Source organism: Pleurodeles waltl, chromosome 11 (genome assembly GCF_031143425.1).
Source record: "Pleurodeles waltl isolate 20211129_DDA chromosome 11, aPleWal1.hap1.20221129, whole genome shotgun sequence".
NCBI lineage: Eukaryota > Metazoa > Chordata > Amphibia > Caudata > Salamandridae > Pleurodeles > Pleurodeles waltl.
In genome coordinates this window covers 336,777,068-336,798,346 of record NC_090450.1, presented here as the reverse complement: position 1 = coordinate 336,798,346, position 21,279 = coordinate 336,777,068, and the positions used below count along the sequence as shown (strand labels likewise).

The following is a 21,279-nucleotide window of genomic DNA, read 5'->3' as shown; positions in this document are numbered from 1 at the left end:
CGGCAGAGGGAGCCACAGAGAAGGTCGCTGTCGCCCAATTGGGAAGCATGAGGCAGAGCTCCAAGGAAGCACACCTACGCATGAGCAATCTTGAATACGTCCCACAATACCTACCAATTTGAGTCCCGCCTGTAGTGCAGCACTGAAATTACCATTCTTCAAATTGTTGATAAAGCCATAAGGAGGATGGATAAAGAAAATGCCCGTCTGTTTTTTAAAGTTCTTTTCATTGAACTAATCAAACAAAGCATAAGCAAACAGTGCACAATCCAATATGTGCTCACAATTCTCAGTAAAATGTCATCAGCAAATAGCATCTGAATTTACTGTACTACTCATTTCCACAGCTAAGAGAGAAGAGAAAAGGAAGGGGAGAGCCACCCAGCAAAGGGAAGTAATTGCAAGACTCTGCAAAGGGATCTTCATGGCGTGCACTCAGATACATCAGCATTCGCATTGCATTTTAATCAAACTGGATTACCTAAGGAGCCTGTGGTAGGGAGCTCCAGCTGGTCAGTCACCCCCCAGTGACGTAGCAGCTACAAGTTGTTCCTCCCCAGCTTGGGCGCTAGAAACAGTTCAAAGGGGGCCATATATCTTTGGGTGGGGTTTCGCCGGCATCAGCTCCCAGTAGGCAGTCAATTGTTCCTTAATAATAAACTGAATTCCGAAGTCATCCATCTCTCTGCGGGGTTGGACGCAGTTCGGGGGCAATTCATTTCAGAGCCTTGGCAAAGAATATGAAGAAGGCTAGGGTCCAAAGGAGAACCAGATTTTATTGTGTTTAAAAGATCTTTTACAAGGTTCTCGCTGAAATCTGTAATGACTGTGAGAGAGTTCTCTTGATGGTCTCCAGAGGGTTCACAACAGAGGGGGTCAACCAAACTGGAAGTGTCAAAGAAAGAAGAATACATGTCCATAATTGTCTTTGGAAAGAAACATGCCAGGTTGTCGCTGTGCTCAACAGAATCATTTGGGGTGAAACTATTAATGGCCCTGTGATATTTTTAAGAATCTTGAAAATTTCTTATGGAAAGTTGGGAGCATTTATGATGTTGGTGGAGGAGTAGGCAGCTTGAGGCGCTCTGAACTCTGCATCTTAGAGCCTGATGGATTTCTTATATTCAGATTTACTAGTCTCGTCATAGGCCCTTCTCCACCTTCTCTCTAGTTGTGTACACTCCTTCTTCAGAGTCATTAGATGGGGATTAAACCAATGGGATTTCTAGGACCACCGGGCAATCTTTCACCCCAGAATGAGAAAACCACGTCCAACGATATGCCAATCCACTCGCTGAACAGAAGGATGGACACAATGACCTGTGCTTAGAAGTTTGGACTGGATGCTTACATAGCATCTAGACAGTTTAGGGGAGGGGGAGGGGGAAAAGGATACAGAAGACATGCAGAGAATGAAAGGAATAAGAAAGTGGTCAGACCAAGTTAAAGGAAGAGGGGCCTGGACCTGAAGATTGGAAATGTTGCTGAACAAAAGGTCAATAGTGTGCCCTTTATCATGAGTTGGTCCATCCACCAAAAGTGTTAACTGTAGGAAGGCCATGTTGTGTAAGAGCTGCTAGGAGTCACTGTTGGTCACTTTATCCATGTGGAGGCTGAAGTCGCCAAGTAAGGTAAAATTGTCCCTATCCGTGGCAAGTCCAGCAATATGTCTGGAAGAGCCTCGAGAAATTGGGCATAAGGACCCAGAGGTCTATAAAAGTACTCCAGAGAAGGAGAAAGCATAGTGTAAGTAAGAAAGGCACACTCTAACAATTCAAAATATTGAGCAACGACGTTGGGCACTTTAACTAATCCCAGTGTATAATCGCCAGATCACCACTGCCCTTGCCCTGTCTACTTAACCTTGAATTGTAATAATCAGGAGGAAGAGCCTGTACAACGTCAGGCCCAAGCACTCCAACAGCCACATCTCAGTAAGAAAAAACACATCTGGGCTGGATTTGGTTAGAAAGTCAAATATGTCCAACTTATGGATGACTGAGGAGTGGCACTTGACCAAAAAAAAGAGGAGCCAAACTGAGGGTGGGAATGCAGTAGCCCTGTGAGACTGACTCAGACCATGCTGGAGAATCCATCCACAATAGTCACAAGCCCATGTAAGTAGAATAGGGTCAAAATAGAGTGCCTCTAGGAGTTGGGTAAAATTATTTGTAGTGCTGAGAGTTGGGTTGATGAGTAAATTACCTTTTCTGGCGGAAAAGGGCAGGGTCCCGGATCCCATAAGGGTGTGGAAGGGCGCAGACTGGCTTGTCTTGTTGCTTAGGCTCGCATTACTCTAATGAGACTACTGGATTTTGAGCGGCAGAATCGCCCGCAGCATGGGAGACTAAGTCTAACCCACTGCGGATTACACCTGTTGCTCCAATCTGGGTTTTGCTTCATCTCTACCCAAGGGTAGGGATGACTGGGCAGCCGAGCGCATGACATACTTAGCTTCTCAGGGAAGTCGTGGTCACTCAGGTTTCATCCGTTTCTCTCATTTACAGTTCAGTCAGAGAACGTGACCTGCCTTCAATGTTTGAAGTGTCCAACCCAACTGCATAATGGATGTTAGCTGACTCTGTCCATGATGTTAAGAAGACATATCTGTTTGTATAATGTCTATAGCAGAAGAGATTATATTATTTAAAGTATATATCCGGTCGGGCAAGGTATTAATCCCATTATCCACAACAACTAATGCCTTTTTCAGATTTTCCTGGTCTATTTGCCTTAACTGGGCAGCTGCTTCTTGTTGGGAAAGCTTCCAAATTTCATTATATACTTAATATAAGAAACGCATCTTTCTGTGTATTCTGGGGCCCAACAGGAAGTCCTGTAAATCAGTGTTATTAGACAGGAGACTGAGGTGTTCTCTAACTGCATCTAGTGAGGATGTTCTTAACCACTGCTGACACAATTTTCCTACACTACATGACGTAACTATACCCGCATGTTCAGATGATGTTTAGCGAGATTCCGGCCTACTAGTTCTAAAACCACCTGAGGAGTTGATAAAACATTTATGACACCCAATGTTATCTACTGGCCACAATAACCACCCACCAGGACGTGTCAGTGAAACATTAAATGTACTATTCTGGACCCATTCTCCAAGCTGAACTTCAGTTGCATTTGTATATTTTTGCCATTTATAAAACTTTGCTGGGGCAGGTATACTGGGCATGTTAAATTCCTTAATTTTAGCTAAGCCTAAACAACTTGTTTGTTGTACTGTTTCATTTAAGAATATCATTTGTAAAGGTATGAGGCATGCTCTAAATAAAGCTTTCTTTCCCCTAATTTGCCAATTTCTTGTTCCCCATACACTTTTCAGATTGATCGACTTCAGCCAATATTCATAGCCTTCTAGAGACAATCAGAAAACAAAGGATTCCGAATATATAAATTTTGTGTTTGCTTTAAGACCTCCTCCACCAATTCAACTGTTGATTTTTCAGGGAGAAAACGACCATGTATTAACAAGAAAAAGGTAACAACAAAACCAATCCAAAATAGGAAGGCTAGGACAGTCAAAGAGAGACATAGATAGTTCCATGGAAAAACAAAATATGTTTCTTTAAGCCAGTTCGTTAGCTTACGTGTTTTTGACAAGTCAGGTGTCGAAGAGGCGAATGAGTCTGAGACGTGGGTTGCGCTATTGGTTTGTCCTGACTCTCCTCACCTGGGGGCTGACATCGGAGCACCAGAGCTCAAGGGCAGGAGCCCTTTAAATTCTTCCTTTGCGCTCCCGCTCGCGGGGACGCGGGTTGCGCTATTGGTTTGTCCTGACTCTCCTCACCTGGGGGCTGACATCGGAGCACCAGAGCTCAAGGGCAGGAGCCCTTTAAATTCTTCCTTTGCGCTCCCGCTCGCGGGGACGCGGGTTGCGCTATTGCTTTGTCCTGACTCTCCTCACCTGGGGGCTGACATCGGAGCACCAGAGCTCAAGGGCAGGAGCCCTTTAAATTCTTCCTTTGCGCTCCCGCTCGCGGGGACGCGGGTTGCGCTATTGGTTTGTCCTGACTCTCCTCACCTGGGGGCTGACATCGGAGCACCAGAGCTCAAGGGCAGGAGCCCTTTAAATTCTTCCTTTGCGCTCCCGCTCGCGGGGACGCGGGTTGCGCTATTGGTTTGTCCTGACTCTCCTCACCTGGGGGCTGACATCGGAGCACCAGAGCTCAAGGGCAGGAGCCCTTTAAATTCTTCCTTTGCGCTCCCGCTCGCGGGGACGCGGGTTGCGCTATTGGTTTGTCCTGACTCTCCTCACCTGGGGGCTGACATCGGAGCACCAGAGCTCAAGGGCAGGAGCCCTTTAAATTCTTCCTTTGCGCTCCCGCTCGCGGGGACGCGCGCGGGCGTGCCCGGGCAAAGCCCGGGCCAAGGGCGGGCCCGTCCGTGCCCGTCAGAGGCCGAAGGAGGCCGGGCTGGGCCACCTCTCTTGGTCCTAAGGCACGGCAATTGCCCCTCCTGCATAGGGAAGTACTCCAATCTCTCCTCTACATTGTGACATAGTACCATTCGCCAATGGGGAAGCGTAAGGCCAAAGACAGCCCGACTTTAGGCTCTGGCAAATCCAAAATACTCAAAATCAATAAGACTATGTTACCCCACACTAGCCATGTTGCCAAGGAAATAGACGATTTAATAGAAGAGGTAGAACAGATTCTAAACAACAAGGAGAAGCCTAGTCGAAAGGGCTCAAAATCTGGCACGCTTATTCCATTTCTAACATCTAGTTCACATACTGTTGTTAACTCACATTCTGTCGCCTCATCTCACCAACCACTTCAACAGTCGTTGCCTTGTCAAGATCCTATTGCCCTCCCTACACCCTATTCTGACGTAGATGCTCTTAGAGCTTGCACACCTCACCCTTCAATTTTATGCTCTAATCGTTTTTCTCCGCTGGCATCCATTGATTCGGACAATCAGCAACCAGCCGTCTCAGCTCTGCCATGTACAGTGAGTCCTCCTCTACAAAATGATTTGTTCACATTGGTGTGTAGCCTTAAGACTGAAGTTGGCGAGTTGAGAGCATTATTGCTTGAAATCACCACCCTTCTTAAAAGCAAATATTCTTCCCCTATTAGCGAGCCTAACTCAAACCTTTTGCCTACCAAGCATCCACCTGCAAAAGGCGTTTTTTCAAACGGGCCTCTTCTGCCACTAGCTTGTGCTGCAGGTCCCATAGACGATCAGTGTCCTGCAAAACAGCTTACGTCCTCTTTTGGAAGAACTACTCCTCTCCTTCCTAATGTTCCCTTCAAATGGGATACTACCAAAGCTTTATACCACAATCATAAATTAATTAGCAACAACTACATATACATGTGCAATGTTCCACCTTTGCCTCCAAACGTGAGAGAAGACAAAGCCTCACTAACAAACAAGGTCTTGCACTGGGTGAGACATACCAGGGGTTGTGGTTCAATCATCCATGATGACATTGTATCTGTCGAGCGATCTAATGGTTCCCCTGGTCTCTCTGGTCCTAGTGACTTTATAACACTTAGTCTTAAAAGCCCACATTTGGTAGCAGGCCTCATGGAAATGGAAGCACGGTCTATACGCAGGAAGTCCTCAGCAATTACTCTTTCAGCTAGCTGTCCTATTGCTAGCTATATGCGTGTGAATCCTCCCACTAGATCAGCCAATTTGGCCCCGAACTATTTTACAACTACTCAAGATATAAGACCAACAGGCCATCAGGTCCAGAGAGATCCACTCCCTGATTTGGCCCCTAAGTTCTGTTTTGGCCCTGTTTCAAGGGCCCATCTAACCCATGATCCTGGGGCTACCTCGGATATTGACTGACTATGTTTCACCAACCTTTGCACAGCCACAGCAGCCATGAACTTTCCATCTAATTCACCTTGCCCAGCCTCTCTTCTTTTATCGGACTCAAAACCTGGAACTATTAATAATACCACAAGTTTATTTAAGGCGAACCCCGTTGCCAGTTACGTCCAAGTCGATACTACCACGAACTCAAACATTTCTTGTGCCCAGCACACAGCAAAACTTTTATCCTGGAATGTGGCTGGCATTAACAGCAAACTTGTTGACACTGAGTGGGGGGCACTCGTCGGAAATTTTAACGTCTGCATGTTCCAGGAAACATGGGCAACGCATTGTACATACAAACAAGGGAATAGTTCTTTTTTAAAACATGCTAAGCCATCTTTAGCTGGCAGGGCGGCAGGGGGTTTAATCACATGGGTAAAATCTATAGAGGGGAGTGGTACAAAGGAGATATATGTGGATTCCCATGATATTTTGGCCGTTGCTATCTACCCAGCCTCAGGCACTCCTGTCCTTTGTCTAAATATTTATAGCAGACCGGGACCCTCAAATCACCGATCTCCCATTGTCGAGCTATTGAATATCTTAATCTCAGACCTTCGCCTCAAATATCATATCATAATAGCTGGTGACTTTAACGTTCTACTTGAACTTAATGCAGATCACATAGAGGTCATGCAGTCTGAAGATAGTGTATGGAATATCCCTCCTCCTGTGACTTTTCATTCTACCCAGCAAAATTCATATAAACCAAGCGTTAGGGCCTCACAGTTAGTGGATCTCATGATATCCCATGGCCTTCGTTTGGGTAATGGCCGCTTTCCAGCGGACATTCCGGCCAGACCAACCTTCTTCAGGGGCTCATATAGCAACAAATTGGATTATATCCTCTTTGACTTAAGACTATGGCACCATATTCTAGACTTAGAGGTGGGTCTTCCCCATACTAGTGATCATGCTCCCCTCCAGATCACATACAAGAGTTCTCTCCTAGTAGGGGTCGCATTTCCCCCTGTCTCCTCTACTGCTATGGAGCTGTCTAGTAATAGGCGTACAGTCAGGTGGGACTCCTTTGTGCAATCAAACAAGCTTCAAGGAAAATTGCGTGCCCTAACCTCTTCTCATCAGTTATTTGATACCAACCTTATTCTGGCTCCATTAGAAATATTGCCTCTTCATTTGGACCTTTTTACTACTTGGAAAGAGCTGTTTACTAAACGTCCTAGGCCACTGACTATCTCCTGTATTCGACCACATACTAAATGGTTCAACAAGAGGTGTAGGGAGGCCAAAAATACTTTGGCCATCGCGCTAAAGACCAAGGACAGATCAGGCATCATCATTGCTAGACGCCATTATGCTTCTACTTGCAATAAAAGTAAATTCGAGTACGAAGAGGGGCTATGGAGCAATTTACTTGAGGCAGCTACCGTCCATGATTCAAAACGGTTCTGGCTCCTAGTTTCCTGTGGTGATCAGAACCGCGCATCTCACCTGGAGTCTTTTATTCCTCCTGACATCTGGCTCTCCTACTTTAAGGAATTGTATGGACCATTGTTGGCAAGTCATATTCCTGACATAATTTTGGAGGAGCTAACAACTTTTGACGAGTCCATGTCTTTCTTGCCCCCTTTTACACTGAACGAAACTGTGTCGGCCATTGCAGCTCAGAAAGCAGCAAAAGCCCCTGGGATGGACGGGATCCCCTCTGATATGTTTAAAGTGGACCAGAATACCTGGGGCCCATATATTAACAGACTTTCTAATGCCATCTTGACTAGCAGAATTTATCCTGACTCATGGAAAGAGGTGATCATAGTGCCCATCCATAAGAAAGGAGAGAGGAACAACCCGGGTAATTATAGACCCATCAGCCTCCTCGACAACCTTCAAAAAATTTTATGTTATCAGTTGTTGAGCAGGCTGAATAAGTGGCTAGTTGAAAATCAAATCTTAAATCATCTACAAGCGGGCTTCAGAGAAAAAATTAGCACATTAGATCAGATATTTCGTTTTACTTCTATTAAATGGAAAGTTGTCGATGTTGACTTAGGCCACCTATATGTAGCATTTGTAGATCTAAAATCGGCCTTTGATCTAGTACCCCGCCACAAACTGTGGGAAGTTCTGTCTAAAATAGGAGTCCCGTGCTCTATTTTAAATATTATCAGGGATCTTTACACTGGCAACTATGGTAGAATTAGATGGGGCCCACAAGGTGAATTAACAGAAAAATTCCTTACTGCCCGAGGTGTAAGACAAGGTTGTGTTCTTGCCCCTACCTTATTCCTTCTCTTCATAAACGCATGCATCCCTTATCTTATGGAGTGCTCTAACGACTCGCCTAAAATAGGAGGGCAGAAGATCCCCTGCCTTCTTTTTGCCGATGACACCCTGCTGGTATCTCAAACAGCCACAGGCCTTTCAACCCTGCTTTCAAGATTCATTGACTATTGCAATGATTATGGGCTCGAAATCAACCGATTAAAAACCAAGTGCATGGTGTTTGGCGATAGGAAAGGCAGAATGAGACGACCTATTTATTTAGAGGGTGCCGCGCTGGAAAGAGTCAGCGACTTTGATTATTTAGGCCTGAAACTAGAAGACTCGCACAAGTGGCAGCGCCACATCCAGAAGGCAACTTTACGATTGCAACAGCGAGCGAGTGGCATTGCAAGATTTGCAGCTAGATCTCCTAGCTTTGCCATGACGCCCGCAGTAGAAATTTATAAACTACAAGCAAGAGGGGGAGCAATCTATGGAGCTGAACTGTGGGGCCACTGTTGCCTAGATGATTTGATAAAAGTGGAGAACTCTTTTTTAAGGTCACTGCTAAGAGTTCCTTCCAGTACCCCACTGCTCCCAATACGCATGGACCTAAATCTCCCTTCTATCAGCCAAATTGTTGCACTCAAGCCCCTGTTGTACTGGATTCGCTTATGGTCATCAGATTCTCTTGTCCATTATAGATGTGCGCTAGCTAACTTGATGGCCAACAACACTAGCTCCAAAATCAAGTGGTGTGCATATGTAGAAAGGACCCTCTCGCTTCTTGGTCTGGGGTCCTATTGGAAGGAACCATTATCTATCCCTAAGAACGCAACCCAGACACTAAAGGATGCTTTCTGGCTCCACGTTCAACTTTCCCAATTGTCTGCTGTCTCGTCATCATCCATGACGGGAAACTTTCTATATTTTAAATGCCATTATGAATTTGCACAATATATGGATATAGTATCTTCTCCGTTTGCTCGTTCATTATACATCAGATTCAGGGTGGGCTCTCTTCCTTTGCGTTCCCTCACTTATAAATGGTCTAATTTTAGTTGTTCTTCTAAGATGTGTCCGATGGGCTGTGCCAGAGAAGAATCAGTAACTCATATTCTCTTTCAATGCCCCGCATACTCCAAACAAAGAGCCCGTTGGATTATTCCTCTGTGCAGAAGTAAGGGTTTTAAAAACTGCTTGCTAGCTTTGAGAATTTTTAAATCTGATTCATCGGTTTTAGTGGTTTGTTGTTTGTCAAAATATTTAGATTCAATCTGGCGTATCAGACTGAACACGCTTAAAAAAGCAGAGGGAAATTTAACAATGAATGTGGTAAACAACAATTGATGGATTTATCATTGTATGCACATATCACTTTTATTGGTTCAGACGCATTCCCTACCTGTTGTTTTTATTTTGTTTTGTTCTTAGATATCTTTTAAATAGAAACGTCCTTTTTATCTGATATGGTTTGCCAGGCTTGTATCTTATTCCTTTACCCATAATGTGTTTTTACATAACTATAAGGTGCGATTTTCCAGTAGGGAACTGCTTATGTGTAAATATTTCTCTTCTTTTTTCTCTCCTTTTTAATCTTTTATGACTTAAATTGTTTATCATGTAGCTTGCCGTTCCTTTTTTGTGTGATGTGCTTTTATGGTATTTATATTTACCGAAATAAAGCTAATGAATGAATGAATGAATGAGTCTGAGACGTCATCATTGAAGTCGGCAAAATATCAAGAAGCAGTATGTGAAAATGCTGGAGCCGTGGTGATTGGTGGAGTTGGTGTTTCCCGTGGTGGCACACAATAAATAGCACCATCTGTTTGGAGATGAGTTAACTTGGTCAATTATTTCTGTATTGTTCGATGTTAGTGGAACCAATGCAAGATCATCTTCCACCCTCCCCAAGCTTGGGGAGATGTCAGTTTTGGTATAAACAACTTGTAGAGCAACTTCTTGACCAGTAGTGAGAGGGATTCAGGAACTACTGGATGTTCCTCTTGGTCTGCTGTGCAGGATCAGCCACATGGTGTAATTTGACATTGTCAATGGAGAGTAAACGATTTTCTTTGGCACCTGCCAACGGTGGTAGAATTACAGGTCTGGTACCGTGTATCCCTAATACTGAGACTGGTGCGCGATAGGAAGGGCCAAATTCCTTTTTCACAGCGACCTTCTTGCGTACAAGATCCCCAACGCTGGGAATCCAACTGGTAGGTGTTACAGGCACATCCTTCATTCCTATGGAGGCAGCATTGATAGAAGAATTATCGTCACAGAACTGTTGCAATTCCTGTAAAACAGTGACACATTCATGTATGTCCAAAGGTGTTTCTACTGCCTCCACGCCAGGACCTTCAAGATCCGGAACATACATTTGAGTTCCGAACAGGCACTCATTTGCAGTACGACCCCCCCAGGGACCTTCTAGGCAGATTATTAAGTGCTCTCTGGACTCCATATAGGTGGTTAAGCCAACTACGACCCGTACCCAAGACTCTGGCTGTTAAGGATTGCTTTAAATCATGGTTTAACCACTCCACAACACTATTTCCCTCAGGATGAAATGGAGACGAGTACTGGAGTTGGACCCCCAACGAAGCCATGGCGTCCCTGAATGCCCTTGAGGTGAAAGCAGGGCCCTGGTCAGAATGGAAAGCCGCAACCCCATTTGTACCGATAAAGACTTGCAACTCTTTAATAACAGTCCGAGCGTCAGCCGAGCGTTGTGGCCACACCCATAAAAATCTGGAGCATGAATCAACAGCGACTAATAGATACTTGTATGCACTATCCGGTGTTAGGGGACCGCAATGGTCCAAGTACACACAATGTAAAGGGTTTGTTTGAAATCAAAAGGGGTGTCTGCGGCGGGCGTTTGGCAGTGGAAACTTTAATTTGTTGGCAGATGTCACAGCAAAGGACATACTGTTTGGTCTCTTTCTAGAGGCCTGGCCACCAATAACGCGCTTGTAAAATTTAAATTGTAGCCGCCACACCAGCATGGGCAGATGCCACCCCCTCATGCGCTGCTTTAATCAGCCCTGGTCTTATGTCTTTTTTGGGAATGTCCCTCACGCCTACACCTGGTATTCTAACTTCAGCGTTCAGGCAATTTCCCATTCAGTAGTAATATTTAGTCAGAAATGTTTTGGGATAGGGCATACCATCAGCCGTAGCTCTCACAGCAGCCCATATGTCTGCGTCCGGTTTTGTACTTGAACGTGTTACTGCAGCTACAGCGGCCACAGCCAATGCTGACTTTGCGGGTTCATCAGCCAATGTGTTTCCAGCAACATGTATCCCAATGCGCAGGTGTCCAAGTGTATGTACAACATGGACATTCGGTAGCGTCTCCTTCAGATCTGCTACTTTCCCCCACAGAAGTCTGTGTTTAATGGTGTTGTCTTCAGAATCTCTGAACCCATTCTGGCGCCAGTAATGCAGATATTCATTGAATGACTGGACACAATAATATGAATCACATACAATCGGCGTAAGCTGTGCAGGATCCGTGTGTTCCAGTGCCAATACCAGAGCCTTTAGCTCTGCTAACTGTGCTGTGCAATTCCCTAGGGTTTACGTAAATGTATGTAGGGGACAAAATTTATCACCCTCCATGTAGCCGCTTACGAGAGCGCAAGCAGCTGAATATTGGTGTTTTGTGCCAATTGCAGGTTGTGCTGAGCCATTGATATATATGACTCTATGATATTGTTCAATAGGCAATGTATTTGCTGGAACTGGGTATTCTATTTCATACTGCAAAAATTGTGGGGTTTGTAATTTTGGGTCAAAAATGTAGTCTACGTTAGTGGCTGTCAAAGACGTGGGCCATCGTATCCAATGTGGATGTAATGCTTTTGCGTTTGGAACGCTGGCTTTTGTAAAAGCCTCTAGGGATGGGATCAGAGAAACAACAATAATGTGTTTTCCTTGGGCAAGAGGCCGTTCTTTAATGACAGCCATCTGTACAGCAGTGAGGATTTTCTCAGTGTGAGCAAAGCGTTGTTCTGCCGCTGAATATGTGATTTGTACGCAATCGGTACTGCCTCACCTTCATTAAATGTCACATAGGTGAAACCGATGGCACCAGCTATTACTCTGATTACCAAATGTGTTTTGTTGTCCTTTATGTGTAAAGGTTATGCTGCAAGCATATCTGTTTGCAATTCTCTGAGAATGAGTGTATGTTCAATTGTCCAGAATTTGCTTGAAAAATCAGGATGTATCAGATCATATAAAGGTTTTATGCGTGTAGCATAATCTGGAATGTAAGTTCTGTCAAAATTTAGGAAACCCAATAGAGATTGGAGTTTTTTTAATCGTATTCAGTGGTAGTAACTGTGCGCATTTTTCTAAGAATTGTGGCGCTAGGCTCTTCCCTTCACTTGACAGCTCATAGCCCAGAAACAGGACGCTGAGGAAGGTGATTTTTGTATTTTTTTAAGTTGAATTTGTAGCCAAATTCTGCGAATCCTACAATAATGTGGGCTACCCGTCTTAGATGTTGTAGCAGTTCATCATCCGTAATATAGAAATCATCTACATAGGACAATGCATCAGGATCAATTTCGTGCAAAATTGCTGCGACACAAGCTGCGAACAGACCTGGACTGTTCTTATACCCCTGAGGAAAACAACAGATTTTTTTCTGGGAGCTTTGTTGTAGGAGGCTGGCCTGGCTGATAGTGGGTACCTTGTGGTACTTACACCTTGTGCCAGGTCCAGTTATCCCTTATTAGTAGAATAGAGGTGTTCTAGCAGCTTAGGCTGCTAGAGGTAGCTATAGCAGAGCAGCTTAGGCTGAACTAGGAGACATGCAAAGCTCCTACTATACCACTTATATCATATAGCATTATATCACAAGAAAACACAATACTCAGAGTCACAAAAAATAAAGGTACTTTATTTTAGTGACAATATGCCAAAAGTATCTCAGAGGATACCCTCCCTTAGGAGGTAAGTAATATCCACAAATTATATGTACACAAACCAAAATTAGGTAAGTAACAGCTAGATAAGTAGTGCAAACAATGTAGAATCACAATAGAATGCAATAGGTAGCAATAGGCCTAGGGGCAACACAAACCATATACTCCAAAAGTGGAATGCGAACCACGAATGGACCCCAGGCCTAGTGTAGGTTGTAGGGGTCGCTGGGAGTGTCAGAAAACACTAAGGGTGTCCAAGATACCCCACCCCAAGACCCTGAAAAGTAGGAGTAAAGTTACCCTACTACCCCAGAAAGACAGTAAAATCGAGATAGGGGATTCTGCAAGAACAACAACTGCCAGCAAAACACTGAAGACGGATTCCTGGACCTGAGGACCTGTAAAGGAAGGGGACCAAGTCCAAGAGTCATGCAAGTGTCTGGGGGGGCAGGAGCCCACTAAACCCCGGATGAAGGTGCAAAAGGGCTTCCTCTGGGTGAAAGAAGATGAAGATTCTGCAACAGTGGAAGATGCCAGGAACTTCTCCTTTGGTCAGAAGATGTCCCACGGCATGCTGGAGGATGCAGAGTTGTTTCAATGCAGAAAGACCGCAAACAAGCCTTGCTAGCTGCAAGAGTCACAATTGAGGATTTTGGGTGCTGCTGGGGCCCAGAAAGGACCAGGAGGTCGCCCCTTGGAGGAGGAGACAGAGGGGGCGCTCATCAACTTGGGGAGCCCCCACAGAAGCAGGCAGCACCCGCAGAAGTACCGTAACAGGCACTTAGAAGATCTGAGGACAGTGGTCGACTCAGAGTCACAAAGGAGGGTCCCACGATGTCGGAGTCCAACTCAGCGAGTTGGGCAATGCAGGATGGAGTGCTGGGGACCTGGGCTGGGCTGTGCACAAAGGAAGTCTTGGAAAAGTGCACAGAGCAGCTGCAGATCACACAGTACACAGGATTACTGTCTGGTGTGGGGAGGCAAGGACTTACCTCCACCAAATTTGGACAGAAGGGCCACTGGACTGTGGGAGACACTTGGACCCAGCTCCTGTGTTCCAGGAACCACGCTCGTCAGGATGAAAGGGGACCCAGAGGACCGGTGATGCAGAAGTTTGGTGCCTGCGTTAGCAGGGGCAACATTCCGTCGACCCACAGGAGATTTCTACTTGGCTTCCAGTGCAGGGTGAAGGCAGACAGCCCTCAGAGCATGCACCACCAGGAAACAGTCGAGAAAGCCGGCAGGATGAGGCGCTACAATGTTGCTGGTAGTCGTCTTGCTACTTTGTTGCGGTTTTGCAGGCATCCTGGAGCAGTCAGCAGTCGATCCTTAGCAGAAGTCGAAGAGGGAAGTGCAGAGGAACTCTGGTGAGCTCTTGCATTCCTTATCTGAGGAATAGCCCACAGGAGAGGATTGGCTACTGAGAAAGGTAAGCACCTATCAGGAGGGGTCTCTGACGTCACCTGCTGGCACTGGCCACTCAGAGCTGTCCATTGTGCCCTCACACCTCTGCATACAAGATGGCAGAGGTCTGGGACACACTGGAGGAGCTCTGGGCACCTCCCCTGGGAGGTGCTGGTCAGGGGAATGGTCACTGCCCTTTCCTTTGTCCAGTTTCGCGCCAGAGCAGGGCTGGGGGATCCCTGAACCGGTGTAGAATGGCTTATGCAGAGAGGGCAACATCTGTGCCCATCAAAGCATTTCCAGAGGGTGGGGGAGGCTACTCCTCCCCAGCCCTTCTCACCTATTTCCAAAGGGGGAGGGTGTAACACCCTCTCTCTCAGAGGAAATCCTTTGTTCTGCCTTCCTGGGACTAGGCTGCCCAGGCCCCAGAGGGGCAGAAACCGGTCTGAGGGGTTGGCAGCAGCAGTAGCTGCAGTGGAGACCCCAGAAAGCAAGTTTGGCAGTACACAGGTTCTGTGCTAGAGACCCGGGGATGCATGGAATTGTCCCCCCAATACCAGAATGGTATTGGGGTGACAATTCCATGATTCTAGACATGTTACATGGCCATGTTCGGAGTTACCATGGTGACGCTACATATAGGTATTGACCTATATGTAGTGCACGCGTGTAATGGTGTCCCCGCACTCACAAAGTCCGGGGAATTTGCCCTGAAAAATGTGGGGGCACCTTGGCTAGTGCCAGGGTGCCCACACACTAAGTAACTTGGCACCTAACCTTCACCAAGTGGGGGTTAGACATATAGGTGACTTATAAGTTACTTAAGTGCAGTGTAAAATGGCTGTGAAATAACATGGGCGTTATTTCACTCAGGCTGCAGTGGCAGTCCTGTGTAAGAATTGTCTGAGCTCCCTATGGGTGGCAAAAGAAATGCTGCAGCCCATAGGGATCTCCTGGAACCCCAATACCCTGGGTACCTAGGTACCATATACAAGGGAATTATAAGGGTGTACCAGTGTGCCAATGAGAATTGGTAAAATTAGTCACTAGCCTGCAGTGACAATTTTTAAAGCAGAGAGAGAATAAACACTGAGGTTCTGGTTAGCAGAGCCTCAGTGATACAGTTAGGCACCACACAGGGAACACATATAGGCCACAAACTTATGAGCACTGGGGTCCTGACTAGCAGGATCCCAGTGACACGTATCAAACCCACTGACAACATAGGGTTTTCACTATGAGCACTGGGCCCTGGCTAGCAGGATCCCAGTGATACAGTAAAAACACCCTGACATATACTCACAAACAGGCCAAAAGTGGGGGTAACAAGGCTAGAAAGAGGCTACCTTCCTACACTAGTGCACTGAAACTTGTTAAGTCTCTACTCTCAGGTGCTATATTCTGGCAGAAGAAACCATTGGAAATATCCAGTGTTGTTTTGTATTTTTTACGCACTATATTATTAATTAGTGCTGTGCTATGTGAGTTCTGTATGGCATAAGTGTTTGTATGACTGTTTAAATGTCTGTAGTCTAAGGCTATTCTGTATGAATGGTCTGGTTTGGCTACTGGGAACAATGGATTATTCATTGGGAGACACAGGGTTCAATTACACCCTGGTATTCTAGTTTTGTGAAAGTTTCTCTCAAAGGTGCTTTTGCTTCATGTTTTATTGGATACTGCAGTTGAGGTTGAGGTTCATTCTTGATTGGAATTACATGGTAGGGGGATTCTCTATCCCATCCTACATTATTTCGGTATAATGCAGGTGCATGTGCCAAAGCCTAATCAATGGCATAGGATTCAGCAAGTTCCTCTGGAACAAGGGGCGAGAAGGAAGGCTTAATCACGTCTTCCCCATATGGCCAGGTACGGACATATTCAGGTGGCCAATCTTGTTCGGCCAACAAAACATCATATATGTTTGCCACGCGATCCCAAAAGATTGCGTCTATTATGCGCTCAATGTCTCCTTCTAACTGTAGCGTTACTTTATACACCCTATCAGGCGTTGAGACACGCATGTTCGCAGTTTCTACTTGCATAGAGCCATCAGTTGCTTTCACCTCCAGATGCTCTAGAAGACTCTGGCGAACTATTGTGACCTCTGCCGAGCTGTCTAACAGTGCTAGTGCCCACTTCTTGTTCTTCAAGTGGACCCTCTAACTGAGTGGCATGTCGGACTGTGACTGCTGCCACTTTTTTCTTTTTAAATTGGGGTTTTGGTTGGGCAGGTTTCTCTTCCTTTTCAACAGAAACCTCAGATGAGCGTTGTGATTCCTCTCTCGGTATCACATACTCTGTTCTTTGCTCTGATCGCCCACCTCTCTCATTTCTTTTTTCCTATGAGTCCTGAAAGGAACGAGATTGGCGTGTATCAGTATATTGATATCTATCAGGCGTTTTTATATTATCTCTATTTCTGAGATTAGATCTGTTCTCCGGGGTCTCCGTACGCGGAGAATCTCCTCTCTCTCTTTTTCAGGAGTTTGTTGTTTTTTATCTCAACGTTTCTTATTACCCTCAGGTTCTTGCTTGGGAAAATCTTTATTCGATTTGCCCTGAAATTGTGGTTTAGTTGGTCTGGCCCCTAAACTGTCTCGACCAATGCTAGAATAGGTCTCTGCAATTATCTCAGGCAGCTCGCGTTCCTGATCCTGTTGCGGAACGTCATGGAGCTGCATGCGCACTGCAAGTGCGACCGCTTCCCCTTTAAGGTTACTTAAAATGAATGAGGATACTGCGGCAAAATTACCCATCAATTGCATCCCCAAATCTAGGGCCGGGGCAGCCCCATATTCATCTTGAATTTGCTTCAACACCTCCGGTAAATTGGCAAGTGTCGGTGTAACGTGCCCCAAGTATTACAATTATCGACATCGCGATATACGTGCGCAATCTAGGGCAAAATCTAGATATTTTACTAGATGAGATTGTTCGCTTTGGGAACTTTTCTGGGGTCACTATCAATTGGTCGAAATCAATGATCCTGCCACTAACCCCTAGCGTGGAGAGATTTGATTCGCGATACCCTCTGGTTTGGGCAGAACGCGGAAACGCTTCGGCTTGCTAATTACGGGACAGCGCTGACATGGCTAGAGGAAAAAGTGGAGGTCTGGAAAGCCCTGCCCCTTTCGCTGACCGGTCGCATTGCTATTGCTAAGATGGTGGTACTCCCTAAGTTTTTGTATTTATTCGTGAATCTTCCCCTGCCACTCACTAAGGCTTATTTCCGGCGCCTGAGATCTGCGCTTGTGCGGCTGGCGTGGGCCGGTAAACAGCCTCGCATCGCCTGGGAGAAATTGACGCTGCCATTTGAGCGAGGTGGATTGGCAGCCCCAGACCTGGAGTTATATTATCACTGTGCACAGGCACATTTTGCGTACTATTGGCTGAATCCGACCCGTTATATGCCACACCTTGCACCGGATAGTGATTCTGTCTGGCCTGACGGCTTGGTATGTGCGCTCGGCAGACGGGTTCTCCCACGTTCTAGAGGTATAGACACGATCTCCTGCACTGCCGGGGCATGGAGAGTGTTGATGCGGCGGGCTGGGTTGCCGGTTCCCTTTGCTCCATCGCTGCCTGTTATGGCGGTGGCAGATGCCCAGATGTTCCGTGATGGAGGGGTGCATGGGTTTCTACGAGACGCTGACTTGTTGGTGCTGGGAGACTGGGTGGTAGACGGTCGGCTGTTGGATGTTCCTGGTACACTCTCGAACTGTGATGGCACCCCGCTGCAGCGTTTTTGTGCTCTCCGTGTCCGCGCTTTGCTGCGGGAATGTTTTTTTGAAGAGCCGGATGCTCCCTCGGAGTTTCGGGCTATGGAGGCACTCTGTAGCGCGAGATCCCCCTCCAAGTTGATAACTAAGCTGTGTAATGCTGTGCAGGAGCAGGGGAGCGGCCTTGTGATATCTGCTCGGGCTGCATGGGAGAGAGATGTGGGGGAGCCTATCCCGGAAGCGATGTGGCGCAGCTGCTGTGCTCATATGAGGGCATTGTCTCCGAATTATAGACTGCGCTTGCTACACTTTAAGTTTCTGCACCGAATATATTATACGCCTAGGAAAACTACACTCCATGGGACTGCTGGCGGACTCACGCTGTGCCCGGTGCGGAGCTCTGGACGCGGGCTTCCTTCACCTGGCATGGGAGTGTGCGGAAGTGTATAAGTTCTGGGAGGAGATAAGACGGTCGATTGTTGAAATGACAGAGGAGGAGATACCCCTCTCTCCTAAGTTAGCGCTGTTGGGATATATGGACGAGGTTCATGGCCCGCATAGACGTCTAGTAGGCCTTCTCATGCTGCTGGCTAAGCGAAGAGTCGCAATGTGCTGGGGCCGGGGGAGGGCCCCCTGTAGGGCGGATTGGTTGCGAGATGCTGCTTTTTGCCATGATCAGCTGTTAGTATTCTGGGAACTCATGCCAGCGAGATCCCACCCTAAAGATATCTGGAGCCCTTTAAACGAATACCTGGCGACGCAGACTGAGAGTGTTGTGTGACTGATGTCCCTTATCTGCGTGCCTCAATCCCCCCCCCCGAATCATGCGAGATTCTTTGCTGTGAGATAGCCCTGCGTGATGGGGCTGTGTCCTCCACCTGCCTGATTTTTAGAGGTTTTGCAATTGTTATCTTTTTGCAGTTCTTTCTACTCGACGTGGTTAGATTAACACCATAGGGCGTAGCCGCCCTTGCCCTTCTACGGAGTGGTGGACTGTTGCATTCCTCCGCTATGGAGGACTTCTTTCTTCCCTTTCTTTTTCCTGGAACGGATCCCTGGGTATCAGCATATAGAGAGAGATACCGGTAGAGTCACATCTGTGATACGGGATACCACAGTAGTTATATGATGTGTAACGACCCTTATATATCCTTATCCACCTGTTGAGAGATCTGCTGAATTAATGTATGCTTCTTTGATTTGTGTTTAACTGAATAAAACAATTAAAAAAAAAGTATTATTATTATCTACTGTAGAGACCATCCCAAAAGGCAAGCACATTGTTAATATTCTATGTTTTTCCTGATGTCCGGTATGGGGAAATACTTCCTCCAGCGCATTAATTTTTTGTGCTAACCAAAACGGAGCATCCTCCCGTTTGGCGGGTACTTTACCCATGATCGAATGTACAGTCGCAGGGTTTATACCTGGTGTCACTGCATGTAGATGTGCTGGAGCAGCATGTGCTGGGTGTGCATTTAGTGTTTGCATTACGAATTGTACTAATCTTCTATATATCGCTGTTAATTCTATATATGAGCGACGAACCTCAGCTACCGCTAAATTTGCAACTGCAGGATGTGGTGTACAGGTGGCTAATAAAGGCCAGGTGGGACCATCGTTACTTAGAGGACCTAACCTTACTGGTAAAATTGTGTGGGGTAGGGCGCCATCAAGCCAATTATTATGTTCTTGATAAGATAATGGTATTTCTAAATATGCGTATGCTCTGTATTGTCCAGGTGCATTTGCAAGTGTATAATGATGAAATGTATTTGTGTTCCCATCAACTGCTGGAAATGTGACCCAAGAATAAAAAAGTTCTGTTCTATAAGCTGCATGGGCATCCACCACGAATGTGACAGGACCCCCCTGGGCGTTAGGCCATTTGCTAATAAATGTGCAGTCAGAGGTTATCTCATATTAACTGCTATTTGTATCTGCTGTGGATTCGCCATCGCAGAGAAGGCACACCAAATGTTTTTTTTCCTTTTAAAGTTCAAGCTTGAACAACCTCCAGCTTCAGATAGGATAGCGTACGTAGCTGGGTTGGAAATCCTCAGTACCACTGACGTCTCCGTAAACGGCACTGAGGAGTCATTGTATATAATGAGACAGAGATACTCCGTAGGACCCGAAAATTAGAGCCTGACCAAACGTTGGCGGCGCCATGTAATGTAGGCTCTCGTTATTCTAACGAGACTACTGGATTTTGAGCGGCAGAATTGCCTGCGGCGTGGGAGACTAAGTCTAACCCACTGCGGGTGACACCTGTCGCTCCAATCCGGGTTTTGCTCCGGCTAACTAGCAGCGCTTCATCTCTAACTAAGGGTAGGGATGACTGGGCAGCCGAGCGCATGACATACTTAGCTTCTCAGGGAAGTCGTGGTCACTCAGGTTTCATCTGTTTCTCTCATTTACAGTTCAGTCTCATACATAAATGACAAACAGAGGCAGTATATGTTTCAATAATGGGTTTAATAAAACAACTGCATCTTAGATAGCAAAGCGTGAGCTGCAATAACCAGGACGACACAACATGACAGTATTAAAATTGTGACTAGAAGAGTGAAGCATAAGAACAACGCTATCATATTGTCACGATAGTCAATGGACTAGTTCCTACCTAGGCTAGGGTAGAGCACAGCATGTTAAGCTCTAATTCTGCCCTTCAGGTTCCCCTGGGAAGACATAAACCTGCATACCTGAGCAAAGGCCTGCAGTCTGCGTTAGCATCTGTAGCAAAGCAATCAGCATACAGTCGTGGTTCCCTGGCTGGAATCTCCCTCTAACGTGTAAGGGACAAAGAAGTGTTTTTATAATAACACAGCTGATGTTCTGAGAAAATGTCCCTACATAAGGATGTGTGTTTTCTACGAATGTTGGAGACTAAACTTCTACCACGTTCACCTGAAATGGACCATGCTGTAGCCTTGGGAGAACTGTTCAAGAATGTCTTGTTTGAGAACAGGGTGCTGGCCTAGGCAAAAACAGTTAGATAGACAGAAATAAAACAAGACTGTAAAAATGGTTATTGTAACAATAACAAGACAAAGCTGAATAAAATATATCTAGGTTAAAGTGCACAGCGGCCTAGTGTGTTAAAGTAATGTGCATGGAGCTATAACTAAAATGGCTAA

The 21,279-nt window shown here is 46.0% G+C and overlaps 1 protein-coding gene across 1 annotated transcript in view; it reads right to left on the bottom strand.

Moving 5' to 3' along the window:
• Window positions 1-21,279, bottom strand: part of ING5 (inhibitor of growth family member 5) — a 674,090-nt gene that overhangs the window by 239,633 nt on the left and 413,178 nt on the right. The window lies entirely within an intron of this gene.